Source organism: Engraulis encrasicolus, chromosome 18 (genome assembly GCF_034702125.1).
Source record: "Engraulis encrasicolus isolate BLACKSEA-1 chromosome 18, IST_EnEncr_1.0, whole genome shotgun sequence".
NCBI classification, from domain to species: Eukaryota; Metazoa; Chordata; class Actinopteri; order Clupeiformes; family Engraulidae; genus Engraulis; species Engraulis encrasicolus.
The window spans coordinates 26,647,275-26,664,933 of NC_085874.1; the positions used below are offsets into that span (position 1 = coordinate 26,647,275).

At 43.7% G+C, this 17,659-nt stretch overlaps 2 long non-coding RNA genes across 2 annotated transcripts; one reads left to right on the forward strand and one right to left on the reverse strand.

The window, feature by feature from the left end:
* The first annotated feature begins 5,210 nt into the window (after positions 1 to 5,210).
* Positions 5,211 to 6,646, forward strand: LOC134468540 (uncharacterized). The gene is made up of 3 exons (XR_010038835.1): positions 5,211 to 5,251; positions 5,844 to 5,930; positions 6,465 to 6,646. It is a non-coding gene; the product is annotated as an uncharacterized LOC134468540 (long non-coding RNA).
* A 3,201-nt stretch (positions 6,647 to 9,847) lies between these two features.
* Positions 9,848 to 11,290, reverse strand: LOC134468541 (uncharacterized). Its single transcript, XR_010038836.1, has 3 exons — positions 10,860 to 11,290; positions 10,206 to 10,423; positions 9,848 to 10,057 (listed from the first exon to the last, which is right to left on the reverse strand). It is a non-coding gene; the product is annotated as an uncharacterized LOC134468541 (long non-coding RNA).
* Between the last annotated feature and the right edge of the window lie 6,369 nt (positions 11,291 to 17,659).

Below are 17,659 nucleotides of genomic sequence, written 5' to 3' on the forward strand. Positions count from 1 at the left end.
AGATTGGCCAACAGGCTGGCCCACTTGAGCCATGAAACTTCCCACACATTAAAAGGACAGGTGTTTCAGTTATTTTGTCCAACCACTGTGTAGACAATTCCACATATATATGGAATGTTTACTTATAAACATGGATCAGAATGAAAACTTTTTGGAACTGAAGTTTTGATATGTGCATTAAACAAGGGCCAAAACCAATCCATTTAAGAATATCCTTATACTTTTTTAAACACTATCTTAGAAGGAGCCCAGTCTGTTTTTAAACTGTAGTTCTAGAGCAGGAGCATCAATTTAATGGAACATTCTAGGAACTTGTTAGCTTTTTGATACAGATCTCTCTTGTTACTCTGTTGTCACACTCTATACCTAACCAATCTGTCAATTAGTGCCTTGCCTCACTTTATTACTAATCACTTTCATGCTGTGATTCAATGATTGCCAGCACCTGCCCAATGCCTGATTACTCTGGTCACATATAAACCTGGACTGTCACACTGCTTTGGTTGCTTGTCTGAATGGCACAGCATACCGCCTGACTCACTGGCGCTCACTGGTACTGGCAATCAATTGATTAGCCGACTAGATGAGTGGTTGGTTTGTTGACAGGGTGGCTGACAGCATAGTGCCAGTTAACCAGCTAGCTGCCTGGCAGGTTGACTGACAGCCTGTCCGCCTGGTCAGTTGACTGGCTTGCTGCCTTGCTTGTTGACTGACCAGCTGCCTGTCCGGTTGAACTGGCTGCCTGGCTGGTTTAGCCAGGCAGCCAGTCAACCAGCCAGTGAATCGGACAGGCAGCTGGTCAGTCAACCAGCCAGTCTGTCAAGGCCAGTTGGCTACCTGGCCGGTTAACTGGTTGGCTGCCTGACAGGTTAACTGGTTGGGTTGTTTCATCTTTTGAGAGCCATCTTATAGCATAGCATGTTTTATGGTGTTTTTTGCATAATATTAAATTTAGGCCACTTGATTGGATTGACATTTCCATACAGTCCTTATTGTGACTGTTTTTGAATTCCCCTTTGAGATGACTTGATAAATGAAAGTCCTTTGAGGAAACTATCACTGTCACTGAGACAGCACTATGCTGAGTGATTTATTATTTGTGCCTCACCCATGCAAGGCTGAACTTGTAGACGTATATGCTTAGAGCAGAGTGGCATTATGGTACCATGCTATCTCAGTCATGGTGGAGGATGGGGACGATACTATGTTGAAGGCATCTCAGACATGGAGGCGGGCAGCGGGGGTGGAGGCGGGAGGAGGCGGGCGGATGAGGGGGCAGGACATGTGCCATGGTCAGAGTAGTTTTGAAAACGGAACAGTGTTGTAATTTTAAAAGACTTGCTGGCAACTGTTTTTTTTCTGCAATTTGTTGTAAATTTAAAACAATTTGCTGGCAATTATTCCCCATCAATTAGCTGTAAATTTCAGCTTGAAATCTTTTACAGTGTACATGCTACAACAGAGTCCTTTGATTTGCGCATTCACAGGCACATGTCATCCCCCATCCACCCTTTACCCCACCCAGCCACCCTATACCCCCACCCAGCCACCCTCCAACAATTTTTTTTTCTCAGAAATGCCGGATGAATCAGCCAAGGGGTTGAAGCCACTTCATTGAGTCTGTTGCATGCTGTTGGAGGTATTGCATATTTTTTTGGCCTGAATTAGTCTCATTCAAAGCCTGCAGTGAGGCTGAGAGCAGGAACAAAAAGCTTTTGTCTTAGCGCAGTAATTTTAGAGGAGATGCCCACCCGCCTCCAGTGCCACAGCGCGGAAGAAGTGTGGCCCGCTATGCAAGATACAGAGCCACAGACAGCCTATTCAGGAACACTGCCTGACTCTGACATCATATGACTGTGATATTTAATGCGTTCACACCGCACATTATTGAATACAGCGTGTGTGTGTGTGTGTGTGTGTGTGTGTGTGTGTGTGTGTGTGTGTGTGTGTGTGTGTGTGTGTGTGTGTGTGTGTGCGTGCGTGCGCGCAGGTGTGCGTACATGCGTGTATGTGTGTGTGTGCTTTCTGTGTGGCTGTGGAGGGAGTACCTGGAGAATAAGATGTTCAATTTTTGCTCATCTCATTTCAGGCGGAGTGGTTGGTTTTCTATTTTTCTGTTGAGAAAATGAATTTATGCAAAGTACATTCAAATCTAACACAATGACTTGAACTCAATAAATTCAACTTCGGAACACAAATTCATATGGTAATTTGCTGTCTCCTGTTAAACCAAATCACAGCCGATTGCACTCAGTTTACTTTTGCTTAATATAAACATATAATACTCCATGTGCTTCAATAACGGCCTCAAAATGACCCCCCTCCCCCCACACACAAACACTTTAACTGCTACTTTTGTCTTTTCTGAACTTTTCCTTTATTAATTTTACAGAACATTACGAAGGCCAATGCGTAGAAGATAGCTTGAAATATTATGGTGTATACAGGTTAACCCATTGACGCCTAAGGCATCTGCAAAAAAGGGTGCTGAATGCCTGAGCCCTTTTACGAAAAGCTGCCCTCAGCCTAGAAAAACTGAGTATCTCAGCTTCTGAAACACATAAATATATGCATTAAGTTGCATTTAAACGCTAAGGCCCTCATCTTTCAATAGAATGTGTTCATTCATTTCAAGCAAACAGAGATTTTTAATAAAGTTGTCTCAAATCTCATGAGCCTGAATGTTGCGTAATGCAGCTCCAGGCGCCAGGGCCAATGTTGCGCAACGCAACATCAGGTATCAATGGGTTAAAACATGTACTAGCGAGATACTTAATTGTATAGGGGCAGATGCACATGATACAGTATACAGTACAGGACAAAAGTTTGGACACATCTTCTCATTCGATGCTTTCTCTTTATTTTCCTGGCTATTTACTGTACATTGTAGATTTTCGCGGAGGGCATCAAAACTGTGCATAAACACATATAGAATGATGTGTTATGTGAATTAAAGTTTGGGGACCACTGTTGTAGATCAATGCATTTGTGACAGGGATGTTCCTGCACAGTTCGTCCTTCTCGGGGCGCGAACCTGCCACCTCGTCAACTACATCGGTTTGGCAATCAAGGTCACAGTACAAGCGTGCTGAGTTAAAGGACCAGTCCTATAGCCCAACGCTACCACACTGTATTGAGGCTTCGGGAGGGAGGTTTACTAAAGTTCCACGCCGAACTCTGCTAGTTGGCATCCGTCACTCTCATGCATCCACTTTTTGTAAAGTAAGTGCTTCTAGAAAATAATCTGGTGTTCTGGGGGGTAGTACCTCCATAGATACAAAGCAAAGGGTGTACCACCAGAAAGACTCATTATGATACCATATTGTACCTTAGAAAGTAGGCCTATACCTAAATGTCCTACAAAAAGGTACTGAAGGGGCGACAAGCTACAACTTCCCTTTCTCAGACTGTATGTACCTATCTTCTGTGTCTTGAAAACAAAGAAACACGCAAAAAAGCAAACAGACAGACAGACAGACAGACAGAAAGACAGACAGACAGACAGACAGACAAACAAACCCATAACGAAATATGGAGGAGCTGCATGCCATACCGCCATATTGCTGTGTGGCATCAGTATCAATATTGATCTGATACTGTAGATAGATGTGAAAACAACATGACCCAACAACGGGTCGGGCATATTTTTTTAAGGCACTGATGAAATCAATTATAGCCTTCAACGATATATACATGCTTAAACAACTGTCTAAAACAGTAGTTTCAGTGGACGCTCCTTGATATCACTTGATAATAAGCATCCACTGTAAATGGTTCATTTTACAACTATAATGGCATACGTAATCACTTATAAATGATTATTAAGTAGCAATCAATGATTACTAAACATGTAGGCTACAAACTTGAGTTTCAGCTTATGGAAATGCAAACATTTTTCTAACTACAAATCAATCCAACATCGTTTAGCCTATATGTCAATATGTCATTGTTTACATTTACATAAGCTGATAAAAAAGCTGTAGGCCTAAATAACATAATTAGATGTAGCCTAATCACGATTGTCTACAAATGATTAACTAATGAAATAAGTGACAAACTTAATGTTATAGTTAATTGTTTACATTTCCATAAATTGATCAAGTAGACTTATATAAAGTAGGCGCATGTACCACTCAGCTTGGCACATGTGATGAACCACTCTTATTATTATTACACTCTCATTTTATTCTTCTCATCACCAACCACAGCTGTGTGTGTGTGTGTGTGTGTGTGTGTGTGTGTGTGTGTGTGTGTGTGTGTGTGTGTGTGTGTGTGTGTGTGTGTGTGTGCGAGAGACAGAGAGAGAGAGAGAGAGAGAGAGAGAGAGAGAGAGAGAGAGAGAGAGAGAGAGAGAGAGAGAGAGGTCTGACATTGGCTGTATGTATGGAAGCTGTGCTATATCATATAAGTGACGATGTGTGTAATGTCTGTGTTTTTCTGTATTTATGTATACTAGACCTTAAAGGAACAGACCACCCTTTTTTGATTTTTACACATTTGCAGTATTTCCCGGCATTATTCATGAATGTGCATATCATTTTCGCCTCAGTGTTTTCAGCACTTAGATTTATCGGATCAGAATTATTAGCATAGCTTAGCATAATCACTGGAAGTAACTGGTAACTTTAGCATCAAGCCACAAGTGATCACTAGACGGAATTAAATTGCAGTTTTACACTCTGGTTTACAATTCTGTATGGGGCCGGAATACTTGGCTATTATGACACACTGCCCTGCTCTCTGATTGGGCAGAGAAACTGTTAAGGTCGGAATGCTTGGCCATTATGACACAGATCCCCATGATCTTGTACGTTATGAGTCATCCTCGCCATACTGTCTTTCAGATCGAAACGATTGTGTAGAACTAAAGGCAGTATGGGAGTTCCCAGGCTACCCGAGCGGTGCGTTGCAGGATAGAACTGCTCAAACACCAGGGAGAGCGGTTTCACACTGCATCGCTTTCCAAAAGACCCTGAATTGAACTTGTTGTGGACACGGCAAGTTCGCAGGACGAGAACTGATCAGGAACACCGTGGAAGCCAAGCTCAACCTCTGTACTGTGTTCTGCACATTTTCTGGATAAATGTTACGACTCGACCCCGGCTATGAAGGAGCAACTTGGAATTGATGTTCGTCTGAAGAGGGTTTTGCGGCCCAAATCAGTGCCGAGCATATTCCCCCTCGGGGGACAAGCTCGAGGGGACCGAGCTGCAGGGGGTCTCGTGCTCTGGAGAAAAGGCAGCGGCTGGAGGTAGGCTGTACCATCTTATTTTGGACTGTATTCTAATCATGAACTCGAGGGAAAGGAAGTGCAAAGAGGTTTGTGTTTTATCACCGCGTAATCCACTTGCTTGGTGAACGGTAGTTGAAGTTGGTGCCAGTTCTGAACACTTCAACAAAGCTTGCAACTAAAGTGCTTCAGCCGTGCATCTAAATGAATCTCGGAGAGTGTTTGCAAAAAGTCAAGTCGCCTTCCTACATTTCAGTTCGCCGCCGTAGGCCTACAGTTACAGTAAAATTATATGTGTCTACTGGTAAATAGTATACTGTAGGCCTACCAGCTGAAAAGACAACCAATGCAACTCTATGCGACTGCCCCCCCATCAGCGTTGTGTCCGTGACTAATGGACCATGAACCTACTCTACGTGTTGACAAATAGCCTACTCTTGTCAGAAAACCAAACGAACATGCAGTAGGCCTAACCGCTGTTATGTAATGTCATGTAAATTTGCAACTTCTTTCTGTGTTCAAGAACAATCTGCTGTCATGTTTGTTTTGGGTTTTTGCAGTAGCGCTTGTTTCTCTCCTATTCACGCGGCATCATATGTATATAATGTTTCAGATACTCCAGGAATGCCAGTCTGAGTAGGCCTATGTTGCTGCAGAGGAAAGAGATGGCTTCACTGCTGACGGGGTCCCATCAATTGATGTAAGTTTTGGTAAACGGTGTAGGTCAACTAAGTTAGGCTACTAATACAGATCACATTTGACTACACACCACACTGGCCAGTAGGTAAACCCCTTCTCTCAGACCTTACACTGGTTGGGTTTAGTACACTGTACATGGGTCTACTTTTTGCTCAGATAGGTTCTTTGTGTTGAGAAAGAAACCTTTTTTGTAATTATTATTTTATTTTTCCTTTTATACACACACACACATTTTATATGTGCACATATTCATGTTCTTATTTATTCATATGAACTCAACAAAAGATCAGCACTGTGACTTTTGCATACAAGCATGTCTGAGGCCACCAACAAGGACTGTGGCTATGCAGTTCAAAGGAAGTGTAGCCTACATTTCCCAGCTATGTCTCTACACATATATTGGTACACACACACACCCCACATTATTTCATCCCTGCATTGCCCCAGGTGTGTGTGTGTGTGTGTGTGTGTGTGTGTGTGTGTGTGCCAGATGTGCATTCACTATTTATTGATTCATCTACACATGTTTACTCAGGTGTCAAGAAGAAGTTGCAGAGCCTTGGTCAAACCAGAGGTTGCCAGGATGTCAAACCCTGGGTGGGAAGTATAATAAACCATCTGTACTGGGCTGTGGTCTCGACGCCTCCTGGCAATGTTCAACTTGTGGTGGACAAATGGACGTCAGTTATGGATCACATCCACAACAGGCATACCGGATTCGAGGGACTGTTCTCTTCTTGTGCGCACAGAGTCTTGGAAGGCAGGGAATAGCCTGTGTCACTTTTCATACAAAGGGATGGAGAACAGGTAATCATACAGAAATATTCAGTGAAACATACTTCTAGGACATTACATTATACTTGGTAGACTATTTTATCCAAAGCTGCTTTCAATCAAGGACTTAGCTACAGCTTGCAACATTCCCAGTGCACAAAAATGTACAGAGCAATGATTGTAAATGTCTCAGGACTTGCACTTTTGTTTGTTTCAAAAGACATTAGCACAGGGTAAGGAAGAGTAGTAGTATGTCTCAGATAGACTGGGGCCATTTCTGAAGTGACTGTAGAAAGTTCATAGCAGATAAGATTAGGATTTGAGATGTACTCGTGTGCTATATCTATTGTAGGATTAATTTGAACCTTGTCCCCATATTCTTCTGCAACAGGCTATGCTGAAGAGCTGATGCGGATGGTGGAGGCCATGTGTCGAGGTGAGGACTACAACTGTGATGACTTTGACATTCCAGACCTATCCCCTGTTCCAGAGCCATTGAGCGCATCATGTGAAAAGCCGGATAAGAGGGCAGCAGTCAGTACACACACACACACAACACGCTTTAGCGCCACAAACAACCCTTCAATACATTACCAAAAGTTTGATGCAGGTAATTCCAAAACCACAGTACAGGGTGTGTTTGTGAAGGACACTTTTTTTCTCTCTTTTTTTCACACTATGCATACAAATGGTTCCAACTCAGGTGACTTATCTGAGTAAAAAGTAGACCAATGTACTTGTCGTATGTTCAGCTGATTCTCCACTGGTTGGATTGAGTTTGCGGTGATAGTATGTGTAGCTCTGCTCCAGCAGGGGGCGCCAAAGCTACACACACACCATCTGGTGTGAACCAGGCCAGGTCCTTGTTAGTTTTTTAGTGTTTTTTTTAGTAATGACAGTCTCACTGTACATAAGGTACAATCATACATGGTGTTACAGTTATGTATTATGTGCTACTGTTGTAATTACACCACAAATGTACTCATACTTTTGTTTAAAATTGGACAGAGCTGGACTGCATGTAATAAACACATTTATTTTCATATTTTCTGTGAGTGCATTGATCTACTGTGTTGGGAACCACCTGCTCCATCCTCTCCTTGGGGTTCTGAAAAAGGTTATTACAGGGTGTGTAATATTAGCTTTAGTCATTTGAGATGGAGAGACCTTGAGGTGATATTTTGAATATCCTACCCACTCATTTCATGTCTGTGTTGCTACAGTGCCCCCCAATACCCATGTGGGCTTTCATTGTATTGTCCCAGAAGTACTGCACAACATCTTGGACACCACATGATAAAGACTACTAGATAAGCTTCCATGGTGAAGGTGTAAGTTGTCAGCTTGCTAGCAAAAATGCCCAAGTAATTTTATGGGGCAAAATGAGATTTTTCCATACCCTATCCCCATCATTTCTGTCTTCCTGCTTCAGTCATTGGTCAATCACAACTCTCAGAAATAAAATAAAAAACAAACAAACAAAAAAAAAAACCCAAAAAACCCAGTACCTATCAAAATTGCCAAGTCATATGGTGAAAAAGCTCAAATGAATGATCAGAGACAGAGCTATAAGGAGGACAATTAGGGCATTTGCAACTAGCCCAAGGGCCCTCCTTTAGGTAGTGGGGGCCCTGGTGGGTTGCATGTGGGCCCTATCTATTTGCCCTAGCGCCCTGTGTGCAATTGTTCCACCACTGTGAATGTCTTGACTTACACATTTTTGATGCAAGAAATTGGACTTAGGCATTTTTGACACACACAATATCGCAGAGGCCGTTCAGTTACATCTGTTTAGGGTTTTTATTAATACATTTCAGTGAATCAAAGGTGATGGCCATGTGTTTTAATTTTATCTCTGGGCTTCACTGTCCAAGTGTTCATATTTTTGATGTTTTAATACAAAGTTTGAGCTTAAAATAAAATGGTGATATGATGAATCTTTGAAACATTTCTATATTACATTGCACCACTCCTATGTGACTTTAGTGGTACAGGTTGAAATTGGTGAAGGATTGCTTTTCAATGAACATTTCATTTTATCTTTTGAGGGTTAGCACATGTAATTCAAATGAGAAGCTCTACTTCTATTGCAGTGAGAGGTTTTCTTCCAATGGAAGTTTTCACTCTACTTGTATATGAGAGTGGTTAGTACATGAAGTGTATATAAAACTGTGCAGTGTAGCAATTCTATGCCCTGGGCACCTCAATTGTGGTTGTGGAGTAGGGCGGGCCACCGTTCTATGATCAGATCATCTCGGTCATGGAGGTGTTTGGGGGGTGGGACTGCCTTATGCTCATGTTGAAGAGCAAAGGTTCACCAGAGATGGTGTACAGAGGGAGGAGACAATTTGTAAGGGAGGTACCCTGACCAACTAACTGTTCCACCCCTCTACCTTCCATGACTGTGATGGCCTGAGCATGGTATGAGGCCACTGATGCTACAACAGGTATTGTGTGCTTTCCTGAGGAGTGCATTGCTTGAGACTTTCTCAGCAGACATAATTAGTATGAAAGTAAAGGTCACTGGGAAATATGTGAAATCATAACTCTTTACAATTGTCAAAGTAATACCTGTAATTACATTTATCATGACAGCAAGCGAACTGATAAGCAAAGAGCTGAATTGAAATGTAAGTTTGAAGGAGCAGGTAGGGATTATAAGTCTAGTCAGGATGAGAATGGTTGATGCAGGCAAGAGAATTGCAATTTCTACAAGAATGTTTCAATTATTCAATGGTTCATCACTTTATTTCAGGATTCTGTCTTTGGAAGAACACCAAAAGAAAAATGTTCAACTGTTTGTTTCCTAAGAAGTTGACTTGACTCTTCTCAAAAAGTAATAGATAACATAATATACCAATACATTTATATCTTAGGTTATATCTTAGGTGTGTGTGTGGGGGGGGGCTCAAATGTGGTCTTTGCCCAGGACCTCAGACTTCCTAAAACCGCCACTGCTGAAGTTGTATGTTTGGTGTCACCTAGGCCAAGGGGCGGGGGGTCTCGAAACTGTTCTTTGCCTAGGACCTCAGACTTTCTAAAACCGCCACTGGTGAGGTTGTATTTTGGCGCCCCCTAGGCCTATTTGTTGTAGGCTGTTGTGAGTTGTAAAATGAAGACAAATTCATGTGAAGCTACAGGTAACATGTATTGACATTCATTGTCATTTATTTACCAACACTTGTGCATGAGCAACATCACGGGCTGTTGTCCTGGAACCCCCTGTAATCTGTAGAGGGAAAAGTTCTCCGGATGGACCACACCACAAAGGAAGGTAAGGGGACTTTGGCGTGTATTCCCAGGTAGTCATAGCAAAATCTAACAAATTGTCTATATGCAGTATATCTCTTCCACCTAAAAGTCGAAATATGATCAGAAGAGAGAAAAAAAACAGATGAGTTTTGGATGTAGGCCTGCAAGACAAGTTTACATCATTGATATGAAATCATACGATTCCTACTATTCCATACAAATGGTTTTACAATATGACTAGGCTACTCACTCGTTTCCCTCTACGTCCCCGTAGTCTTGCCGGTAGTGGAAATATGCGGTGCGGAGAACGTGCTCGTTCAGACAAACGGGCTGAAAGCCAGAATGTTCTGTTACGCAGCGGATGTGTGTTTCCGCTCCTCTTCTCTCCTGGCGCACACTTTGGGCTGCTCACGGCAGCACACAGAGTCCTTTACTGTTTGCATCGGCGCACACCTCCCACAAGAACACCTAAAATGCGACAGATAAAGGCAAGAGTGTTGGAAATAATCACAGAACTTCACAAAGTGTCAATGTCGAGTGTTGATTCGCGTAAATGTCCGGAGTAGCCTATTCGCGGAAGGAAGGCCACTGGCACTGGCGCCAAGCCATGACGCAGCGTAAACTGCGTAATTGGTCTAACGGCCTTGGTGTTCCTTTATAAAAAAAAAATAATAATAATATAGGCCTAACTACATAAAGATGAAGACAATGAGGCAGTGAGACATAAAATCATTTTGCGATCGGTACAGTCCCCTACCTATGACTACTTTTGGGATGTGAGAATTAGACTGCACACAAATGGTCGGTGGTACAAACAAACGATATTACAACAAAGTAGGCCTACACTATCTTACGGAGTCTACTCTCCCTTCATTGTCAGGAAAATGAACAAGAAGGTAGTTACCATTCCACGCGCTGCAGCCTGCCAACGTCTCTTGGCATCCCGCCGTCTGTCACAGCAGCACCACCGACAGCGCCTTCTGCTTCGCCATCCGAACTTTCGGAGCCTCGTCGCTCCATCTCATCCAGATACGGCTCGTAGCCTATCTGTAGGGCATAATGCCTCCACCACTATCTTCCAGTATCGGGTCGGATTCTTCTACTTCCAAAAATGTTTCAGGCTCCGAGTATGCGTCAGATGAGTTGTCTAGACCCACTACGGAATCCATGTTAGTTGTGACAGGTAATCCTGACAGGCGTCAAGACAGTCCTGATAGGCCTATAGATTCCTGAGTGTGCGTCATCGGTCACGTGACGGACTTGTCGGAAGCGCCAGCAGATGTCACAAATCTCGCTGTTCAAAGGCCATACAAAGTCATGTTTTCTATCATAATGATCAAAACCAACTTCAAGTGACTATATTTTATACTTTCTTTCAATGTGTTTGTGTATATTACAATATTTCCCAAGTGTCATATGGTCTTTAACTTAAATCCCTTTAATTTCCCTCTGGATTAATAAAGTATACTCTACTCTACTCTCTTTTTATTTGTAATCAGCACATGTAGGCCATACAGTAGTAATCAATGGAATTTAGGTTTGGTTTCCCCAACTGTAGCGCGTGCACCCCTGGGGGTGCGCTGCTTGCCATAAGGTGGTGCGCGAGCTAAATAGAGCAATGATATATCAGTTTTTATCCAGCATAAATGAACATGAAGTAGTTTTTAATTGTATGATGAGTTGTATGCTGGAAGGGTCCATCTGAAGTGTAGTTTAACTCCTAGACTATTATAATGTGCATAATGTGCAGTGAATCCATACTTGCGTGGCCATCAGCACACCAAAATATTCGCTTAGGGTGCGCGAAGTGTACAAGGGGGTGCACAGGGGGGAAAGTTTGGGAACAGCATACACCATTAGTTAACCAGTTAGGTGGATATTAAAAGAAAAACTATGATGGATAATTGAGCAATCGCCAGTCAGAAATCAGTGGTAAATGACTCACGGATCCATAATTCAATTGTGGATAAACGGTTTCTTGTAATTTGGGTAAAAGGGTATAGATATTTTGCAACCTGGTTGTTTTTCGGCAACTGCTTTGTCAGGGATGGCATTTTTCCCAAAATGTATAGGCCTAACGGTAGGACCTAACTTGTATGAATTATAGACTATAGGCGTATTATAATTCTGAAATTACACTGCCAACAACACCACCAGAAAAAGGTTGGACTGGAGCGGAGTGAAAGCACTGATTTAGAGCTCTCTGTCCGAGATACCAATTGAAATGCCATGTGAAGACTTCCATTGTAACATACCGCTTTCATGGAGTGAGACAGAAGCAGCACTTAAGGTGCTTTCCAATGCAATCTGTGTAGTCATCCATACAAATTAGCGGTGGAAGTCACGCACGTCTCGACGTAGAACCGGCTGCGGTGCCGCTCCATCTCTGTCGCACGTCCTGCGCTATACGTGCCTGATGTGCGAGTCTGCCCGGCGCTGCTGCAGACACGAGAGAGAGAGAGAGAGAGAGAGAGAGAGAGAGAGAGAGAGAGAGAGAGAGAGAGAGAGAGAGAGAGAAAGAGAGAGAAAGAGAGAGAGACTGGCATCAAGAAAAGGCAGACCTTGCCCCTTCCACCCAGTCTCTGTAGAAGCCGGTGAAAATCAACAAGGGGCATGCGCATTCCTCAGCCTCGACCGTCATCGTCATCCTCTGCGTTATAGCACAGATGATTTGCGCGCGGTCTCTGGATGCTGTGGTAATGTAGCCTATCCGTGGCCACACTAGCGTCTGAATTCGTCTCGCACAACTTCGACACCTGCTTCGTTAACCGGGTGGTTAGGCACACACGCGACATACCAAGGCGCGGCGAGACAATCGCCATGCATGACAGTTCATGGATTCTTCAGACACTCCGGGATTAAGTCATGACAGCTGTTAGAGGCAGTGGGCAGGCATGTCCGCGGGGATCGCTATCAAGACACAATCAAATCCAAGCGTCTGACACTCGGGTATATCTTTTGGGTCACCGTCAACGTGACTGAGCTGAACAGGTCCCCTTCTCTGTCGGGTAAGACATAGCCTACACGTAAGTGGAAATCAGAGAGCACTAGTCCACACTCTGTACAGCATGTTTGGGAATCAGATTCGCATCCACAGCGGCAAACATCTGTAATTTGGAAGTGAGGAGATTGACAGCATCATTTTACAAAAAGTAATATCTCCCCAAAGAAGAGAGCGTACATCAGCGTCAGTGGTCACCGTCCGCGTACCCCGGCTTCAGGATTCTCCAGATCCTCGCTCCCCTGTAAGGACTTTGCTGTTTTGAGCTGGATATGTTGACATTAACGTAAGCATGGATGGAATCATCAGACTGCTGGGGCTCGTCTCGCTCTGTCTGGAAGGCGTAGAGTCGGAAGGAGTGTACGGTAAGTCGCAGAATATTCAGACACATTTGACACCCTCAATTGTGACCTTGCAAAAAAAAAAGAAGACGGCATCATTTGCATTCAGTGTTGCCAGCGCCACTGACTCGAGAAAACAAGCTGCATTAAAATGTTAGGGGCGTCGTTAACCCAGAGCGCTTCACATTACAGAGATAAGCAGTGACTGGGACGTCCACAGAATACCTTTGCAGGGTCCAAAACGAAGCACATTTCTGCGCTGATGAATACTGATCGCAATATTGTGTGGTACTAGTCACAATTTGGCACGCACAATTTCCCCTTGTATTTCCCAGCAATTTACCAGTGTTAAAAACAAACATTTGTTGCGAATACCAATTTGAATATCAGGCATAAGGTGCATAAAAAGGAAATTTACAAATTAATACAAATCAGCCAACAGGTCGTGCATGACAGCTTATGATTTCACATGATTTAGGGGTTGGTTCTTCCCGAGCAACCTGGTCCCTCCCTTCTCTTCTTCATAGTCTTTTCTCATCACACGGTGGCCTATGCATACACTCACTATCCCCTGATTTTTGTTCATTAAAACTTTTCAGGTTTCTGGCTTTTCTGCACATCACTGGCAAGCAGTTAAGCTTTCAGACTGGCAGGATGTCTGTCTACTCTGCGCCGTTACGGCTCCACTCTAGACACTGACCTGCATAATTAAACGCTGGCATACGATTGGATAATTAAACCACTCTGCGCGTCACTCGCGCTCTCGGAGTGTGAGCTGGCATCACCAACCACAGTCATGTTGCAATCAATGTAGCCTATTACAAAAATACGAAACGCATAAATGTATATTAACTGTACACCTGTCACGTTGCGCGTTGGCACCCGAATCTGACGAATGCCTTCGCACACATTTGTCAATGGCAAAAAAAAACACCAAATAAAAAAGTTCGCTATAGCAGCATCTCTTAGGCTAGGCCCTGCGTAACGTAGGGTGAAAATGAAATTGCTCAGATGCCACTGCAGCCTTGTGCTGTTGTTTTATAATTTCTCCGCTCCCGAGAGCCTTGACTGATGGGCCGTGCTGATGATGTGAGATGAGATGTGAGTAAGGCGAGGGCAGGTTTTACTGGAGGTCGGAACTTGATTGCGAAGTCAGTCAGTGGATTGGAGAGAGACCTGCGCCGCGCTGGGCTTCGGGGCCAGCGAGCGGTCCATGATCATGTCGCTCTGATCGCTCGCAGTCAACATGGGGGCAGCACAGTTATTGGCCAGGGGTCAGCTGGCACGCCAACCATTTAGGCACGCGAATACACACGTACGTACGCACGCACGCACACACACACACACACACACACACACACACACACACACACACACACACACACACACACACACACACACACACTTCGTTCCATTCTGGTGAGAGAGGGAAAGAGACAGAGAGACAGGCAAAGATTGAGACTATAAAAGCCTTACTCAGAAGCTGCAGAGACCGAATCTGTATTCATGTTTTCCTCTGCTGAGCTATGCTATGCCACCCGACTTGACTCCAAATGTCCATATTTGTTTAGACCTTTTTCAAAGATAATTCATTCAGATGCACACTGTATGGTAGAGAGAGAGAGAGAGAGGGAGAGAGAGAGAGAGAGAGAGAGAGAGAGAGAGAGAGAGAGAGAGAGAGAGAGAGAGAGAGAGAGAGAGACAGAGAGAGAATTCACAGGAGAGATGCAAAGAGCTTGAAGAAACGACCTTTTATGAATCAAAAACAGTAGAAGCTGCTCAATAGATTGCTCTATTGCACAAATGAATGATCATTTTTATGTGTTCTTTTGATGTGTGTGTGTGTGTGTGTGTGTGTGTGTGTGTGTGTGCGTGCGTGCGTGCGTGCGTGCGTGCGTGTGCGTGTTACTACTGCTTGCTCTCACATCTTAAAGGTCATTAATATCTGCAAACATGTAAAGTGCATGTGCATGTGAAGGTACGTGCACACCTGTGTGTGTGTGTGTGTGTGTGTGTGTGTGTGTGTGTGTGTGTGTGTGTGTGTGTGTGTGTGTGTGTGTGTGTGTGTGTGTGTGTGTGTGTGTTGTGTTGCGTTGTCTGTGTACGTGTGTACTGAATGATGTGCATAGAATGTGGGGAAAACAAAGATCTGAGTATAGCGCATTCAGCTATATAGCTACTTCTCAGCAGGGTATAATTGCGTTCTATAGAGCCTCCAACAAAGTGTGGCTTTGCCAACACATGTACAATCACATCAGACACATGTGCTTTCCTTTCTGAAAACTGATCATTTAGTTTTTCTGCACACGCATGAGCAAAAAAAAATCACATCAAAATACATGCACTGCCTTTGTTAAATATGATCTTATTTGAAAACTTCTCTGCCCACCCACCCATGAACAATCACATCAAACACATGTGCTTTCCTTTCTGAAAACTGATCTTTTTTTTTTCTGCACACGCATGAACAACAAAAAACACACATCAAAATTCAGGCCTTTCCTTTGTAAAATATGATCTTATTCATGTGAAAACGTGAACAATCAGATCAAACACAGTGTATGTGTTTTGCATTTCCTTTTGTGAAATAGGCCCACAGTAGTGTGGACACATGAGTCAGCAGATCAAACATGTGTGCTTTCCCTTTGTGAAATATGCCCGTCCGTCTTCACACACTTCACACACTTCACACAAGCCTACATCTGCTGACTGTACAGAACACCAGGGGTGAGTAATGCCTCAATGTCGACTGTGTCTGGGCTTGTGGTAGACTCTTGGGCAGAGGTGGTACCATAACCTGTTGAGCAATCATTGCCTTGAGTCAGCACCGCCTCTTGAAGCTGTTAACACCTGACAGACATGAGGTACTGTGGCAGCATGGTTCCCTGTGTAGAAAAAAAGAGAAATGGTAGGCCTACGTTCCTGGTGGGTGGTGGTGGTGGAGACGAGAACGGGCTTGTTTCTGGTGTTGGAGAAAGATAGATTCAACTGCACGGCTGGAGGTCTTGTTGGTTTATGGAGGCCACTTCTCTCTGTTTGTGTGGAGTGGCTCACCATCACCCCAGTTCCTGACTAAACACCTTCTTTCGATAGATTCAACTGCACGGCTGGAGGTCTTGTTGGTTTATGGAGGCCACATCTCTCTCCTCTCTCTTGTGTGGAGTGGTTCACCATCACCCCAGTTCCTGACTCAACACCTTCTTAAGCACCGCATGCCACAACAGCAGGGCGCCAGGCAGGAGGAGGCAGCGGGGGTTCCTGGGGCTGGAGAAAGCGCAAGTGCTTGTTTGTAGGGTAGAGACATGAAAAAAAGTGCCGTTTACCTCCTCTCACATGATGATTACATCATCTTCTGCCGTCTGTTTTTTTTGTGGGTTTTTTTGGCAGTCGTGGCCTAGTGGTTAGGGACGTGGTCTTAACCCATTGATGCTGGATGTTGCATTGCGCAACATTGACCTTTGGCACTTGGAGCTGCATGACGCAACATTCAGGCTCATGAGATTTGAGATATTTTTTATTAACAATGTTGGTATGTTAGAGCTGAATGAACACATTCTAATGCAAGATGAGGGTCTCAGCGTTTAGATGCAACTTATTTCATGTTGTTTGGTGCTTCCGAGGCTGAGATATTTAGGCCTAGGTTTTATAGGCTGAGGGCAACTTTCACCTTTTTTGCAGGTGCTTTAGGCATCAATTCGTTAGGATCAGAGGGTTGAAAGTTCAAATCCCACCCAAATTTCGTTGGATGCCAAGTGATGTCATCTACAATCAACAATGATCTTGCCACTGAAGTGGGATTAACTGGCACCATACGCACTCATGACATCTATGATGGAGGTGGGTTAAACACTAAGATCTGAAAAAATATAGCCTTTTTGTCTGGGCACCCATTTTTAACGCCTTTTGTCCAGTGACAAACAGGCACAACACAACAGATGGAGAAGTATGGTGAAGATGGTTTATTCATGCTGGTTTTAGTCAACCCTGTCACACTACTCTCTGCTGCTGCAGGCTAGTTGTGTGAGCTTGTGCTATTTTTTGAGAAAAAACTGACACCAAGAGAGCTTTGAGCGAATGATGATTTAACCAGTTTTGCACCAGCCAAATACATATGGAGGGTAGGCAAGCTTGTTACTATGGTTGCGCCAAAATTGAACCTCATAGGAAGACAATTGGAATCTGTGATCATGGCTCAGACCAATCGAGTCCCTGAATGAAGTGGTGTATGGTTTTGGACTTGTGAGTGGAGTAAGCCCAGCAGAGTCTCTTTGATGAATGAGCTGTTAGCCCATAGTGTCAGTTAGCAGATGCTCCCCCTCTGCATCACTCATTAGACAACAAGAAAGAAAGTCCTTATTTATT